Source organism: Gadus chalcogrammus, chromosome 5, assembly GCF_026213295.1.
Source record: "Gadus chalcogrammus isolate NIFS_2021 chromosome 5, NIFS_Gcha_1.0, whole genome shotgun sequence".
NCBI classification, from domain to species: domain Eukaryota; kingdom Metazoa; phylum Chordata; class Actinopteri; order Gadiformes; family Gadidae; genus Gadus; species Gadus chalcogrammus.
Window position 1 is genome coordinate 16,628,944 of NC_079416.1, and position 15,035 is coordinate 16,643,978.

The window sequence follows — 15,035 nt, forward strand, 5'->3', positions numbered from 1 at the left end:
TGATCATGGACTTGAAAGGTTTTAAGGACAGAGGAATGCCGACGTCTAATCACATTGATGGCTAGGATAAGCTCACAGTGGTTTATTGTCACAGGTGTTCAGAGAAACGTCTGGCCAACAGTATTCCAGTAAAATATCAGCTAAATATTTGTCTGAAATGTGTTATCGGCTCCAAAATCAGGAATGCTATCTCAAAGTAACCCTACTCAGGCGGGCTGCATTTTGAACAGCTTTTTTTTGCCTTTTTGAACGAGAAGGGGTTCTGCATGCCTATTTATGATGCATGCTTCGACCCTGTTGAAGCTTAATGTTTATAATCAGTTACACATCATTTATACACTGTGTACACTTGGTTTGAATTAAACTTCATAGGAGAAGTTAGGTTCTGCTGAAGTAAAACAGAGAAACGGTGCACACTTCAATGTTTACTGTATGCACATGGTGGTGACTCACCTCCATGACTCACCTCCATCCATCAGCCCTCCCCCTGCTCTATGTTGGGTCCGATACTGTTCTGTTTATTTCTCAGGATCTCAGGGTCAGCTTTTCTCCAACACCTCTAATACTTCAACATTGCCATGAATATGTGCCTCATAATATGTGCTAGCCGATTGATTTGTATTCCTATGGTCCACATTGCTGCAAGTCAACATATTCACTCTTTTGCCATTCTTTTTCGCTTGGATTATCATCCAAGTTTGTAGTAGTCTCAGAGGTATTCCCCAGACACTGATCATTTATTCGAGGTATCTGCCCTATCTTAATATTTACTGCTTCCTGACCCCTGACCAACATGAGGATGTCTCAGATAAAGTTATATTCTCTGTTATTTTACCACTCCCTCCATCTTTCCTGTTCCTTGATTGACCAGCTGTAACAAAAGAGCAACACTCCCTTTCTACAACGCCCTACTTAGTTCTACCATTCCTTACCTTTATTCTATCTTTTGTGGGATTTATTATTATTTTCGTCATTCTTCATGCTTGCTTCTCTACTTTTTTCCTTTGTCATATTTATCATATCCTAATTATCTTCAATATTGTTATCTTCAAATATGATATACTGTATCTAGTTAAATGTATTCTCGCTCTTCTTCTGTTCTTTGAGGACTTCTCCTCTGTCTGACAAACAGCTCGAGCAATTGGTAGTTTAAAGCAAACAAAGATAGATAAATGCTACCTTTCAAAGACGTGTGTGTGTGTGTGTGTGTGTGTGTGTGTGTGTGGTGTGTGTGTGTGTGTGTGTGTGTGTGTGTGTGTGTGTGTGTGTGTGTGTGTGTGTGTGTGTGTGTGTGTGTGTGTGTGTGTGTGTTGGAATTTGAACAAAAAAAACTGAAGGGAAATACTTTCAAGGTGTTTGTCCAAAACTACTGATATTGAAAAAATGCAGTGACACAGAGTGGAATGAGGGAAATGGCATGACACACATTCTGCAGAAAGTGGAATGTAAATCAATTATCATTGTGGGAAGATTATTATGGTCTGCGGCGTCAATCATTATACCCTGTACCTGTAGTTAGTATCTCTGTGGTTTACACATGATGCCTCCTCATAGTATTTTTAATCACAATTACTCCAACAATGTAAATATCACTTGACGTCATTTTCCCAGTGTTTTATGAACTGAGCAGTGTGTTAAAAGAGGGATGCATTAGAATACCTTTATTTGAACTAGAACAATGTACTCTGACAGGAAAACTATTTGAATTCCATGTAGAGCATTTATCTTATCATATATCTTTTACGTTTTCTGTTTTCAGTTTAAAGTCTAGATCCCACATTCCCTGCATGCTTTCATGTAATGAGACTAACATTTTGGTCCAAGTGAAACATATCATTTTCTTTGAAAGAGAAAAGAAAGCATTTGAATAAAAAATGTTGACTGTCGAGAAATAAACACTGTAAGTATTGCCATAAGCATACCTACAGAACAACCTTTTCTGCTACATCTGCTTACTTTTTTTCAATCAATGTTGGCTTTTAACTTCTAGAGTATGAAGTTGCCTTCCTATATCTGCTTTTTAACGTGTGTACATTTTCTTTCTAACTCGCCAGAGTCGCCACGGATCAATGAATTCCGTGGGCGGGCATGTCTTCTACCCAAACATCAGCTGGATATTACTTTCTTTGTTTGTTTGGGTCCTTTAATCAGACACACCATCTACCGATGAATTAGGCATGCCTTTGTTTATGTTCTTCCCGTCCCCCGACCTAGAGATCGGTTAAGGGTTGTAAATTAAGCGTTTTACTGGGGAGGCCGCAGGCGATATAGCAGCTAATGGCGCATGCTTTCTTCACCTAGCCTGACCTCAGTGTTATCCGAGTGTTCTTTATCAGCGCATGAAATAAGGCCTGAGGAACTTGCCAATTAGTAGTAATCGCATCCCATTTTTTTTAAGCCAATTAGCCTTTATTCAGGTTATCCGGTTGTCCGCCTTCATTAACAAATGATTTATGTGCGTTGCCATTAGTTGTGTCTTTGCTCAATGTCCACCGAGGGCTTGTCGATGGGTGCTGTCAGATTTGTGGCTAGACTTGTTACCGTCACGTCTAATCCCCTTCCACATTCTCCTCAACACACGTCTCTCATGGCTGAGAAGTTCCATTAATATGCTTTCATAGCTTCGTGTATGGGCCATATTTTTGTGGATTGAACGGATTATGTTAAATGTTGAATGGTACATGATAATAAGAGGGATGTCTACTAGTAGGCATTCATCATGTGTCTGATGATCTTCTTGCTCGTGATGTTTCAAGGTCATGGATTTTCCCCTCACGGTTTCCAATTATGCAATTCCCGCTAAACTCAGAGCTGAGATCAATAACGGATAACCCACGACAAAGGTCAGGGCTTTGAGTCACTTGGGCTGCTGTTCCCCAGTGCTGTGCACAAAGCTCTGCTCGGCCCGGGCAGCAGGCAGCATGCTCCATCGTAGTCAGCCCCCCTGACTGGCATGCCTGCTAATTGCGGTAACGAAGGTCATCCTAAGGGAGCAGCAGGAGTCGCCCTCTGCTTCCCCAACACTTCCTGTCCGCAGGCAGGGGGCTGCAGAAAGACACGCCGGGATGCAGAGGAACGCCATATGCTGCTCAGCCACCAGCCTCACACCTTCCCTAGCTCACTGATGAGGATCAAACACAGCGCACCAGAGCCCTGCTCTGGGTTAACCATCTGTCAATTCTTCAGTGCTATGATTACTAGGCTACCTGTAATGCACCACTGGCACAGTTCTACTATCAACTGCTTCAGGCTAGGTAGGCTACGTGGAGGCCAACCTTTCAGAGGCACATGACAGGTAGCTTTGTCTTTGTAGACAAACTACAAACTTCTCGTGTTGTTACCGGTTCTCGCTTTGAAAGAAAAGGGGCTATTCGGAACACATTGGATATCTTTGGAAAGCAATGAATTGTATTTCCCTTACATGGACAGGAACTTGTTTATTGAAACTCTGCAAGGCAAGAGAAGCAAAATATATCCCAGCGAACTCCCCTCTGGATGCACAATTATGAATTTGGAATTAAACAACCTGTTTGAATCTCGGTAAGACAGGCAAACGCCAAGTTTCAGATACAAGTGCATCCCTTTAATTCTCCACCATAGATGGTAATGTATGCTTTCATTCAACTATCCCCCATAAGTTTAAAGCTTTGATAGGGTATCTTTTTTTATTGTGAATATGCCAACTGCTGTGAATAACTTGGCATTGCACTTCAATTCAATTTCAAGAAGGCTCTGGTTGGAACACAATGCTGGGATCTCTGAGGTCTTAATACCACAGTCTTCGTAGTACAATTCAACCTATGACACAACTTCCTTTTTTGTTTATTTAAGGTCTCGAAAATCTGATAAAGGGGTTGTATGAAGTTTAAATCCCGGTTGGGCTTAAGGGATATCGCCCCCAAATGTAATAAACAATTACCTTATAAGTGTATGGCTACATAACCATTCTTCATTGAAATCTACAAACAATTGGACAAAAACAGCACCAAAGAAACAATTTCCTCAAGGCAAGGTTGGATCGCACACAAGGGGTCTGTCCTGTATGTTCTGTCTGTCTGTCTGTCTGTCTGTCTGTCTGTCTGTCTGTCTGTCTGTCTGCCTGCCTGCCTGCCTGCCTGCCTGCCTGCTGCCTGCCTGCCTGCTGCCTGCCTGCCTGCCTGCCTGCCTGCCTGCCGCTCTCTCTCTGCTCTGTCTCTCTCTCTCTGCTCTCTCTCTCTCTTCTCTCTCTGCCTCTGTCTCTCTCTCTCTGCCTCTCTCTCTCTGTCTCTTCTCTCTGTTCTCTCTCTCTGCCTCTCTGCCTCTCTCTCTCTCTTCTCTCTCTCTCTCTCTTTCCTTCTCTGTCTCTGTCTCTGTCTCTGTCTCTCTCTGTCTCTGTCTCTGTCTCTGTCTCTCTCTTCTCTCTTCTCTTCTCTCTCTCTCTCTCTTCTCTTCTCTCTCTCTCCTCTCTCTCTCTCTCTCTCTCTCTCTTTGTCTCTCTCTCTCTGCCTTTCTCTCTCTATTATTATATATATTTCAGACCACTCTTGCTAAACTTTATTGTATTTACTGCCCCCTTCAAATAAGCCATAGAGATAAACAAACGGTTTCAAAACCTGTTTAAGAATTGATTACATTCTCTCATTGTATATTATCGTTTTATTGCCTTTTGTGTCTTACAAATCTAATTTCGGACATAAAATTCAAGAAAACAGCACAAGATGGCAACATTTTGAAACAACGTCATGAAATGCCCCTGCCCTCCCTGCTCCCACTCTCCCTGCGTTTGTCTGGCACTGAGGTGTGCTGCATTTCACGCAGCTGTGATCTATAGGCGAGATAAATTCCCCAAAGCCCTGATTGGTCACAAATGAGCCTGGAGTGGTCTGAAATCTAAATTGGATCACACTGAGGCAGCACAGTCAACTTGAAGCAGATATACTCACTCCAAATTTCACTCGCTAATGAAACAGAAGCACTCAAACAAAAAGTACTAATTTCAAATAAATTCCACTCAAAATAATAATCATTTACCCCCTCCCAGATAGTAGGCGGGAGAATTAAAGAAACAAATAAGTGTTCTGTCCAGTCTTAACAGTGCTGTGTGATGCGAACAAGCGTAGCTCGGCTGGCTGGATGGCGTGAATAGGAGGGGTTTGGGAGAGTCAAAAGTGCAATTCTTTGATACATTATTGATCAATGTTGATCAGCATTGACTACACATATGTCCAGGTTATTTCACATTTACATTTAGGGCATTATGGTACTATCTAGTAAAAATGTTACACATTGCGACTTGAACCTACATCATCATTAACAATCTTTAATTTATTATTTATTCAAATTTATTGTCATCGCAAAGTGCAATTCAAAAGAAATCAGTTGGCATCAAAGCACTCTAATCGACCAGTGCCAGTAACACGTGCCTAATGGAGCTAAGCGCTAGGCGCGATCTAAAGGTTAGACAGGATGTAGACTGGCACCTTGGCATCTCCATCAAGATGTCTGTTCAGCCCAACAGGCTCTCGTGACAGCAGGTTTCTGGGGACCTCCACTGTCATCTCTGGATGGGTCCGGGGCTGGTATTTCACTTTTAAGGGCATCGCTAGGCACCCTATCAGGCTGCTTGACAGCTACGCATTGCAATACTTCCCGCAGTTCTATGATCTCTCGTCTATGTCATTCCTTCGCTCCATTCCACTCTCTCCTGCTGGTTTTTCCCGGCTCTGTTTCAAAAGTCAGACACATAGAGATTACAATAGAGAGTTATCGGGCAATTAATTGTGTATGAAGTTGTTGATGTTACCTTTTCTGCAGAAAATATGTTCTCTTTTCTGTAAGTATTGGAGAAAAACTAAGTTTGGATTGATTGCTTCATGTTATTCAAACAATTCCCCTGCTGTGCAGTGGAACCTCAGTCCAGATGGAGGCTGCTCGACTGGGGGTAGAAGCAGCACAAACCTCAGCTCCCATATCCGATCGGTCACAGAAGCTCTGTGTGTGTGTGTGTGTGTGTGTGTGTGTGTGTGTGTGTGTGTGTGTGTGTGTGTGTGTGTGTGTGTGTGGGTGTGTGTGTGTGTGTGTGTGTGGGTGTGTGTGTGTGTGTGTGTAAGCCAGATTTCAGATGAGTGCTAGTTTATTTTTTTCTTGGCCCATATGTTACACATATTTGGTAATTCAGTGTAGTAGTGAATAGATCAAATATGCAGATCTAAAGTATGGATTGTATGTTTGAAAGTTTTGCTTGCTGCATTTCATGCGACATCAACCAGTATAGGTGTGTAGGCTAGTCACACTGATAAACCCGGCAAGAAGAGGTAAACAAAGTTGTGTATAGTGCTTGGCTCAGCGCTTCGAGGCACCATTGCTTCAGTAAGGTCCATGCTATTTACTTCGGCTTCCTCTAAATACATGCAGATACTTTGAATTTAAACAAGAGCTTTGCAGGTTTTCCCTTGATAAAGAAAATCCACAGAAAAATACAGTTTGAGTAAAATACGATTTTTTTAGGTGGAACACTGGCGTTATAGGTTACTAGAATGGAATCGTGATTGTGCTGACTGCCGATGACCTTGTTCACGTGTCATATTTCATTGGTAAGTTGTAATAAAAACAAAAAAAGTCAGACAAATTTCACTCACTCACTCACTCACTAGCTGTGCCTGACAGATTGTCTTTCTCTGTAAGGATGTCTTCATGTCCTTGATCTTGTTGAGGTGTCTCAGGGGAGATTACCCTCTGAAGTTTGTGCAGAGATCTGACAAGGGAAGGAAGAATGACGCGTCGTATGCGACTTTGAGAGGTCACCTTCAGCGCTTTTATAAGGGCAACTAGATGGACTTTTCTGGTTTCAAGTCCCAATGACTTGTGACTTTTTGCCTCAATCTCACTCTGACAATAATCACACTTAACCTTTCCAAACATTTACTATCCCAACGGTTTATACCTCAACTTCACTACACTTTAGAAGTGTATGCATACTTAACAGTACCTCGATAGGGAAAGGTAAAAGGTTTAGATGTGACTGACAGACTTCTTGGAAACTGTAGCAAACATTTCTATGGTCTATGCCGGTGTAAGGCAGAGCTGTAAGACTGTCACAATGAGTGTGTCTGATCTAAATCAGCTTCTCTTTATTGAAGCATCCACTCAAAGCTGACCTTGATGGGATTGGGATGGGATATTACTTTAGCAAGTGATCCCATGAATATCTTTTGATATTTTTCCGTGTGAAGCTTTTCATTTCCTAGTTTTATGTTTTATTTTGTTCTCCATTCTATTATCTTGTAAAAAAAAAAAAGTGGTTCGGGTACTGGTGAGCTGTAAATGTGATATAATTCGTGAACTGATTCTTAACTAATGCAAGTGCACTCGCATGCCGATACCAATAAGAAGGGGCGTTTGCTTTTGAAGACACAAAGAGACACTTATAGACATAATACTCTATGCTCTGAAAAAGCATTGAAAATGATTACTGATGCCGTTAAGACTCTTGCCATTGTAACCCAAGGCTTCGTGAAACACAAAACAAACGGCTTCACAATTTACCAAATAAATTGAAAAGTTAGCAGAATGTTTTCCCATGTTTTAGTCCCTTGGTAGTTTCTCATGTTCATGGCTGTCATTTAAATGCCTGGCAGCTAACCTATGTTCTGTTATTCTTTACACATATTTAATCTTTCATGAGTCGCCTTGTATGTAAGCTATTTTGACAGAGTTGTTTCTGCAATAATGGATACAGAGGGTGGTCCATTTATTGCGCTAAGACCTATTTAGCTTTACCTAACAGGACACAGATGATACACAGGATGAGCTCAGCAATGAGTCCTGTTAAGATGTCCAAGTTCGAAGAAATCGACCCACTATATTGACAGTTTTGATTTTTTTTCTTCAAGCAGAATCTTGCCTTTTTGGCAATGATTATAAGTAATCTGCTCCCTAGCTTAATATTTGGGTTATCTTTAATTGGTTGAGGATTTTTGCTTAAACTGTCTTCTGTAAGGCTCTCCTGTAGACTTTTTTTCTGCACAGTTGAAGGGAAATTGAAATATTGAGTGTTAGTTTAAGCCGCACTGGAATTCTTTCCTTCCGATTTGTGGGATATAACTTTCAGTATTTTCAATATTAATGAGGCGGGATATTTTACGTTCTTTTCCAGCTTTGGTTGTTATTAAATGACAACCTTTTTTCGTATTATCCTTCCTCAATACGGATTTTCTTTTGCTGGCCGGTTGATGGATTTCTGCGTGAGGCCGGGGTGCACCGGCTAAGAAGTGCACATTGCCAAGCATAGACAGTAATGTGGGCACCGCGTTGTACGGACCTGGGCAGCATGGTCCGCCTCTCAGCTTGTATTTTATCCTTCTTACATTGGGGATAAGGAAACAAATCCATCCTTTCCCCATCATTATAAGTCTAAAGAAATCCATTGCAAACACAGTAGCTTTTTATAAAACTCTTGTTACGCTGTTCATTTCATGTTTTACTGCTTGTTAGTACGTCAGATTTTACCGTGGCACAGCAGATTATCCCTGGGGCCCTTGCCCAGGTCAATTGGTCTAGCGAAGCTTACGCTTCAAACCGTTTTATGGCTTTGCACTTTCCTGTTTGTATTTGTATGCCTGTTGTCTCCTCCTTTTCAGTCCTCCTCTTCTCCTCCCTTGTTAGTGGCTCCCTCAGGGTACTCAACTTTATTCATCCATCCAACTACTTTAATGTTTGAAGATGAAGCAACGAGCTGATGTCCACAAATTGGCCAATTTGCCATGGATAAATAAATGTTACAAATAAAAAACATTGTTCAATCTAGAAATGGGTCTGTAGCTCTGCAATACTTGTGCCCATTATTATTCCCCACAATCCCCAAATTCCATTACAAATAAATAAACCAATCAACACAATTTAACCCATGAAATTCCAAGTTTGTTGGAGCTGATTCAGTGGAGAGTAGAACAGTAGCTCTGTTTCAACAAGACACGCAAGCCATTAGAGACATTAGAGATATTTCAGTGCAGCCGATGTAATCAAACTGTGACAGCCAAACCCCTGGGTCAGTGGCCCAGGGTAATTAACTGTTCCCCTGTGCATCTATGGATCCTGGCTGTGGAGGAATCTCTTATTGTGATCAGGCTATTAAGGGCTCCGCAGCACTGCAGGATATAGGAGATCGAGTGAGGCCGCATTGTAGATTCCAGTGTGTGTGTGTGTGTGTGTGTGTGTGTGTGTGTGTGTGTGTGTGTGTGTGTGTGTGTGGTGTGTGTGTGTGTGTGTGTGTGTGTGTGTGTGTGTGTGTGTGTGGGTGTGGTGTGTGTGTGTGTGTGTGTGTGTGTGTTTTCCCCACCGTACCCCCTGCCAAGATGGCCAAGTTGGCCAAGTTCAACCATGATTAATCTAGAATCCTGGTTAATTTGTACTTATTTGTGCCAGTTAACTTCAAGCCTTAGCCATCTTCTTCCAAATGTTTATTTTAATCATTCTCCCAACACTTCCCAATGAAAATGTTCTCCAGTGAGATGTTAGTCTTCCTCTGCCTCAGGTTGTTCATTCTTCAATCCGCTGACTGAATCCTTTCCATTGATCAGTGTACTGTCCCAGACTGACACTACCACAGGCTGTGAATGAATGCATCACGGGGCCATTAGCTAGGATTTAATAATGGGCTGTACTCGCTTGCCACCCATATCAATGAAATATTTATATTAATTTGTCTTCAATGAGCATATCAAATCAACCCTGTACGTTAACATCTGTTCTTCTGAAATGCACTATAAGTGTATTTGGTATTTTGGTACAAGGTAGGCTTCATATTTAAGTACAAATTGTTAAGAAATATCTTCCAATTGTAAGGTATTGCTTCACCTCTGAGACTTTAATCTATTGGCTTTGCATAGCTGATTAACAATTTGTCAAACTGCCTTCCTTTTATTGTGCTTTTCCGGAGCATGTTTATAATTGGATTGAAAAGGGAATTGGCTGGATGTAAATCAAGACTTAATCAAGTCAAAATCGAGAATCATTAAAAAGCCCTTTCAGGTTGGAATTACACTTATTTATGTTCCTCAAGGTAACCGGATAGAAGGAAAGATTTTTATAAGGTCAGACCAGCTGAATAGTGGCCTGTTCACTCTGGCATCACTTTCATCGACTGAATTTCTCGAGTTGGGGGACAATTCCATTTAGCCTACCATCATAAAAATATTTAATCTGTTATCATAACAGGGCAATTGAGGAAAAAACGTGACATACGAGATCTAGGATGTGTTTTATAAAATAGCGTAGGATCACTCAATTGTATTTTTCCATACCGTAGCTTCTTCTGTGCACGTGGTCGAGGCGAAGACAATACAAGCAGGGATGAAAGTAATACTACAGTTGTATTCATGAATAAAATACACAGTATTCCTCTCGCTTATTAACGACAAAACCCTGCCAATTTGATGTGCAATTAGCATAGTAGCCGGTATGTGATAAAAAAATATATTGTGTCCCTTCAGAACATTTTTACCTAAAAAAGTGAATCGGATGCTAGTCAACATTTATATTTAACAAATTATCATATGGGGTTGTAAAAATTGAAATGGAAAAATGGGTGTTATAATAATTATTGGGAATCTAACCCAGAACCTCTTCACTGCGAATCAAGTGCATACTTGGGACACTGATTTCCACAATGAATCAGTTTCCCTTTGTTTTCATAATCATCATTAGCAGAAACACTGTGCATTCTCTTTCAACTGATTTTCATAACCATTAGCATTAATTATTCTAACTTCATATTCTTGTGAGAAATAAGCCATTAAAGTCAAAATACAGCAGTTAAAATCAGTGGGTTGCTTTGTTCTACTCAGTTAGTTCTATAATTACTAATTTGATCACTTCAAACTTGAGTAACATCTTTCTGGCCATACAGTTGGTTTGCAAAATAGGTAAACATCGCCGCCATAGAAATAAAATGTAAATGAATGAGTCACAAGTTGAACACAATAGTCTTACTGTGGGTAACTGTTGTGGAGTGCATTGTTGCTACTCAATTGAGAGTGTGTCGAATGCTGCCAGTCTCTTTTGTGCGTGTTTTCTGAGACATATTTGTCTTCTCTATGACATAGTGTGTGGTATCTCTCCCTGTGCGCCACCACTGCTCTCTCAACAGCCCTGCTTGGTTTCCATCAATGCAGATCCAGGGCTCATGGGGAGATGCCTCCTTGTTGGCAGCCTGTGGAGGCGATTGTCCTTGGGTGTAGTGGTTGGGCTCATGCTAGCAGCTTGCCTCATCCCGCTTGACAGGCTCTCTCGAAGATAACAGTGTGTCTCAGCTCTGGCAGGATGGCAGTGGGGGTTTGCTTTAAAATAGACCTGTAATCATGGGACCTAGACAGTGAGAAAAGGACTCTGAGACTTTCTAATAACGTGCCAGCAGATCCAGAATTCAACCTGTAGGGAAGGATATTTTATTGCTGTTTGGTTACTGATCTGGTCATATAGCTCCCTAAGCGATGGTAGTGCTTTTTAAGAGTACAACATGGTTACACCTTCAGTGTTGTAATGGTGGGTCATTCTGTGTTGATGTTATGCTTAAGACCCAAAGGCCATGGACCATATGCCTGGCTTGGATCCGCAAACACTGACATCACAAAGCTTTGGGAGGCCTCTCCTAGTAAAGCTACACACAGCGAGTTCTTGCTTCAGTTGTTTAACGATATGGCTTGCAGATGTCTAGTCTAAACACCAAAATCCATTTTTATTTTTGTTCAACTGGTTATTACATGAAAACACTGAACCAATATTTGCACAATATATTTGACCTCACCTGTAGTGTATGATTGGTTCTTGGGGTTTTACACTGACTGGCGGATGAACCCGGCCTGTTCTCCCAAGTAGGAACCTTGGCTCACTACATTGTGGAACCAAGTCACTTTTCAGTGTGTGCAAAACTGAACCATGCTGACTTTCTAGAGGACTCTTCGTGGTGAGTTCCAAGCGAAGGTCATCTTCAGCTAAAAGGCTTACATTTTTTTGGCACCCAAATGGAGGTACCAATATTGGACTAACTGGAAGATAAAGCAGGAATGAATGTCGATATAACGTTACCGGTGGATGGGTCGTAAGCATTTGTGTGTTGTCCCTAGTCAGGTGCAGCTGCCACTCGCTCAACAGGTGCCTTTTATGGGATGCAAATTAGATTACCATGGTTACGGTAACAGATGATTTCTCAAGGGATCCATAGCCCACCTGCTGGATATGGGAACTTTGAAATGCTTCTGAAGATGGAAAGACTGTGTTATTTATGCAAATTTTAACTAATAAACAACCTTTTTGCTATTGTTGTGTTCTCTTGTGTATAATATTTAGTTCATGCCTATCAGATGTTGGTCATTGTGTAATTCTTTTAAGTTGGGCCTTCCTGGGCGGTCTTCATAATTCTGTTTTGATTGTGCTGAACGCTGGCCGAATCTAGCTGTGTGCATTGCACTGCCAAAACACTTATTTTGGCACGAGTTGCACTGGATCACATTTCGTTAGCAAAGCACTCTGTTAAACATGAAACACAAATGCTCCATTTTCAAAGTATAAAGTGCACACACTTCGCACATGATCATTAAATTCATGTAAACAGCATTGCAAGGAACCACAACTGTGATAAAAATGTTTGGCTGGTATGTGGATTCCCTTCAGGCAAAAGCTCATGCCCTTGGCAATGAGCACATTGAGGCCCCTGATTCAAAGGACATTAAAGCAAGGCACAATGACAGCGAGTGGCTGTGAACCATACTTTAATCTTCCTCTGGCAGCCATCTTCAGGCAACGCTTTGGTAGATTCTCTATAGTAGCCACCCATTTTACCTTTTGTCTTTTCTTGATTCATAATAAGTCATGTGTTCTTTTTAGATAAGGGTGTTGAATCCCAGCCAAAAAGGTTTGGACACCAATGCCCACAGTGTAACTTTGAGTGTACCTGGTTATAACTGGACGTGTGCTTTCTGGTGATAAATTCATTCATATTTATTTTGGTATCCTTGCCTTTTTTCATTAAAGAAAAACATATTCAGAGATGAATTAAGAAATCAGCAGGGATCATAGATGATGGACCCCTTCAGTATTCGGTGACTTTTAGTAATTGCTTCGTAAGCCAGGAGCGACTTGCCCTAAGTGTGAGGCAGGGTCTGAATATGAAATTGGCTCTTTGATTAAGACCTCAGTATAGCAGGTGGGTTGACTGTGCAGCAGTACTGCAGCCTGAGACAACAGATATGTTTTTCAGAGGTTTACCGATGCATAATAGGGTCTACCTCTCAACATTATGTCTGTAAGTATATAAAACATATCGAATTCAACGTTATCTTTTGTGAAAAGTGATTCATTATTCATATCCACTTCCTGCAAATAACCCTTTGCATTTATATTTTAAGCAGCGGTGGCGGTATTGCGGTCGCTTTACTGCACCGTTGTAACGAAAAGAGAGCTGAGCCGCAAGGCAAAGCTCTCGATCTACCGGTCGATCTTCGTTCCTATCCTCACCTATGGTCATGAGGGCTGGGTGATGACCGAAAGGACGAGATTGCGGGTACAAGCGGCCGAGATGAGTTTTCTCAGAAGGGTGGCTGGCGTCTCCCGTAGGGATAGGGTGAGAAGCTCAGCCATCCGTGAGGAACTCGGATTAGAGCCGCTGCTCCTTTACTTAGAAAGGAGTCAGCTGAGGTGGTTCGGGCATCTGGTAAGGATGCCCACTGGGCGCCTTCCTTGGGAGGTGATTCAGGCACGTCCAGTGGGGAGGAGACCTCGGGGAAGACCCAGGACTAGGTGGAGAGATTATATCTCAACACTGGCCTGGGAACGCCTCGGGATCCCCCCGTCAGAGCTGGTCAATGTGGCCCGGGAAAGGGAAGTCTGGGGCCCCCTGCTTGAGCTGCTCCCCCCGCGACCCGACCCCGGATAAGCGGACGAAAATGAGATGAGATGAGATTTATATTTTCTCTATATCTGAAATATATTTGGAAAAAAGTTCAAAGATTACAAGATCATCCAATATATAGGGAGACTAGCACCTTTAATAGAGTTTGCATATTAAATAATGAACAAGAAAGGAATGCTTTGCTCCATTATGTTTTACTTTACAGTACAGCTCCCTTTCAACTACTGTGCTCTGCTAGGGATTTTTTTTCTCATCTGCAGTCAGGTCACACTCGTGACAGATCTCCAGACACATGAAGCAGGGCAGGATTACAGAGAGTCTGGCCAGTAGATGATGGCATAACACCACACATGAAAAAGACTGTCTTTCTCTCTATCATTTGTCTATTGCACGCACTCTCACTGTCTCTGTCTCTCGCTTTCTCTGTCCAGCAATCTCTCTCATTCTCTCTCCTGTTCTCCATCCCCCTCTCTCGCTCTCTGGTTATATCCATATTTGGACCTCCTTCACTGTACATCCTCCCTACCCCCTTTTTCCCTCGGATCCCCAAGTTAATCATGTTAGGGCTGCAAGCGACACTGTGCTCTATACAGTACTGTTTGCAGTTCACATGGTATTGAATGACCTTTATTTTTACGGTTTTACCCTTTCACATAGTGGCGGATTATAACCCCCCACCCCTGAAAGGACATTGCCAACTTGTGACCCAAGATGTATCAATTTAACATGGTGGTGGTCTGTGCGGTTTGGGATTGAATCAACGTAATGAAGAACAAAATGGTATGAAACGGTGGCATACCTACCCACAGCCTGTCTGTCTTCATCATGCTGTCTCTCCTTCTACTGTACTCCCCCCCCCCCCCCCCAGAGTCAGGCCACCCTCACACAATAAGCTACAGCTGTCCAAATTGACCTAGCAGACCTGTGCAAACATCCCTTCTGACGCAAAACCCATCCCCACTTTTATTATGAAAATCCACTCTGAATGGAGAATAAAGGGTGCGGCTTCTGAAACATATTTCAGGAAAGCACTGGTGAACAGCAATGCATGGAACCATTATGATGACAACAATGACCAAGATGTTAGCATTTTAATTTGAAAAGTACCAACACTCCAGTGATCAGTACCAGATATAGAGTAAGGCAGCAC

The 15,035-nt window shown here is 42.0% G+C and overlaps 1 protein-coding gene across 1 annotated transcript in view; it reads left to right on the forward strand.

Moving 5' to 3' along the window:
• Positions 1 to 15,035, forward strand: part of stxbp6 (syntaxin binding protein 6 (amisyn)) — a 104,163-nt gene that overhangs the window by 20,925 nt on the left and 68,203 nt on the right. The gene's annotated exons all lie outside the window — the stretch shown is intronic.